The sequence below is a fragment of the Felis catus genome, chromosome A1, assembly GCF_018350175.1.
Source record: "Felis catus isolate Fca126 chromosome A1, F.catus_Fca126_mat1.0, whole genome shotgun sequence".
Lineage (NCBI taxonomy): Eukaryota > Metazoa > Chordata > Mammalia > Carnivora > Felidae > Felis > Felis catus.
In genome coordinates, this window is record NC_058368.1 from 218,083,297 (window position 1) to 218,086,217 (window position 2,921).

Sequence of the window (2,921 nt, forward strand, 5' to 3'; positions counted from 1 at the left end):
CTGACTTCGCTCAGGTCATGATGTTGCAGTTCGTGAGTTCAAGCCCCACGTCGGACTCTGTGCTGAGAGCTGAGAGCCCGGAGCAGGCTTCAGATTCTGTGTCTCCCTCTCTCTGTGCCCCTCCCCCGCTCATGCTGTCTCTGTCTCAAAAATAAACACTAAAAAAAAAAAAAAAAAAAAAAAAAAAAAATTAAAAAAAGAAATGTTGCTCTAAGCTTACTGTGTCTTTGAATAAACTTTTGGGTAAAAATATTTTCACACAGGAATCATTTGAAACTACAATAGGCATTGCCTCTGCTTTCCCAAACCTAAGTAAGATCATGAATCTATGTTACTGTACTGTACACGGGCCCATGTTTAGCATAGGATGGTTATACCCAAGGGAAGTTTAGTGTGTCACATAGAAGGGTATACGATATAAATATACAAGAATTGGCGATATTACATTTATCAAGTGCCCCAATCGAGACAATCTGGTTACTTGTAATACCACTATATTCCTTACATATGTCATTTTCATGAGGTTTTGTACTACAAAAATTTACACACACACCCTGCTGCCTTATTTAATTTTCAGTGTAAATTTGTTTCTGCTTCTCACTAGGTGCAAAGATAGTTATCAGACAGTTTATCCAGAATACACAGAATTTTCCTTGAGAAGGAGCCTGAAGAAGGTTTTCTTTCTTTTATTTTTACAGATTCTATCCCATCTCTTTACAAGTCAAACCGCCATGCTGTAAGTTCAAAGAATCACTTAGGTTAAGACTCATTTGACTCCGTACTTTTTAAAATATGGTTTTACCCTTGAACCACAAAAGAAATGTTATCACTGCTCTAATCCCAGAAAGGGTAAAAGATGAAGAATTTTAGTCCCTGCTAACAAACTGCTAATAACTCATCTCCCAAGAAATATTACTTTGGAATGATTTCCTTTTTAGATGTTTTCATTATTAGTATCAATACATTATTTCGAGGTAGGAGCAAACTGCCTGTTTCAATGCAGGATGTGTAAAAAGAATGAGCTTTCTCAAGTGAATCTGTAAGCAAAGTACACGGTTAGGAATTATGGTTCCGAAAACCCTGCACTGAATTATGCTATGATACAAAATGTGAAAAAATCATAACTCAGTTCTTGTTATGAAAATGAGATGTGCTAAGAATCTTAAAGGGAGAAAAATCTTTTCAAACTAATGTCTTACAGGTATGGAGTTGATTTTTTTTCCCCTGTACTGAGACCCAAAACATTTGGCTACTTATATTTACCTCTCTAAATATACAAACTGAGAGTCTGAATGCCACAAATTTATAGTGATATTTAATATTATAATTATTAGCTACTATAATGTATATAAAGCTAACTTCACCATCTAATTTAGGACCATGCTGAAAATCCCACCTTATGTATCATCGAGATTTTACTGGTTGGAAAGTATTTTTACACAAATGTTATTTTGTATATTCCTACTAATTCCATTTAGGTTAGAATATTTTGGAATGTCTTATTATAAAGGGGGTGGGGCTCCTTGGTACATGCGGTGCAGATTTCCGAGAGGAAGTTTGTTGGTGATGGCATCTTCAAAGCTGAACAGAATGAGTTTCTCACTCGGAGCTGGCTGAAGATGGCGACTCCTGGGTTGGGGTCCGAGTTACATCAACCAGGACAGAAATCATTATCTTGGCCAACAGGACACAGGATGTTCTTGGGGAGAAGGACCTATGGATTCAAGAATTGACTGCTGTGGTTCGGCAGAGGTTTGGTTTCCCTGTAGAGTTTTTATGCAGTGTAGAGCTTTTATGCAGTGTAGAGCTTTATGTTGAAAGGTGGCCCCAAGAGGTCAGTGTGCTGACCCAGGCAGAGTCTCTGTGTTACAAACCCCTAGGAGGCCTCGCCGTGTGGAAGGGCTGCTGTGGCCCATGCTGCGGGTCATCAAGGAGAGTAGGGCCAAAGGCTGTGAGGTGCTGGTGTCCGGGAAACTCTGACAGAAAGCTAAACCCAAGAAGTTTGTGGATGGCCTGATGATTCACAGTGGGGGCTCCGTTAACTACTACACTGACACTGCTCAGACAGAGTGTCCTGGGCATCAAAGTGAAGATCATGCTTCCCTGGGACAAAAGTGGTAAGACTGGCCCTAAGAAGTCCCTGACAGATCATGTGAGCATTGTGGAAATCAAAGATGAGATACTTCCCACCACCCCCATCTCAGAACAGAAGGGTGGGAAGCCTGATCCGCCTACTAGGACACAGCCAGTACCAACTGCATAACAGGGTCGCCTCAGCAGCTGGATCTGGAGTCTGGATTTTGCTCTGCAAAGACCATTAATAAAATCTTTGTAAAAGAAAAAAAAAGTTACCGGAAATAAGGGGAAAAAAGATTTATTTAATGTTATTAAGATTAATTTTGTGGAAAACATTTCACCAAAAATGTTTTTGTGACATTTAACAGCAACTCTTAGTCTATTAGAGTTTGAGTGTCTAATTGTTGTTGTAGTTACAAAGCCCTATATGTATTTGTACTGTTTCTCATATAATGACTATTGCTTTCCTAAGATGTACACCAGAACTGATTCTCATAGTTTCCTTTGATGCTCGGTCTCAGACATTGCCAATCAAATATTCCGTTCATACACAGAAACCATGTTTTAGTGTGTTTGGTGCTATGTTCATCTATCTGAAGCCACCATACTGGTTTTCAGCCAGTAACCCTGCAAGTAATTAGTATGACCCGAAGAAGCTATAGTATTGATGGGGATGGCAGCAAAATTGGTAATGTAGTTAGTGATGCCCCAATGCATTGATCTTGCTGTACATAATACTGGCTTCTAGATTTCTTGGAGACTCTGAAATTCCTAATATCATTTAAAATGGTTTTAAGTTTTAAGAAGTTTCTTTTCTGCTTTTATCTAACCAGAGTGAATCCTGT

The 2,921-nt window shown here is 39.0% G+C and overlaps 1 pseudogene; it reads left to right on the plus strand.

Annotated features, from left to right (window-relative positions):
- The first annotated feature begins 731 nt into the window (after positions 1 to 731).
- On the plus strand, positions 732 to 2,263 carry LOC101084516 (annotated as a pseudogene).
- Positions 2,264 to 2,921: the final 658 nt, after the last annotated feature.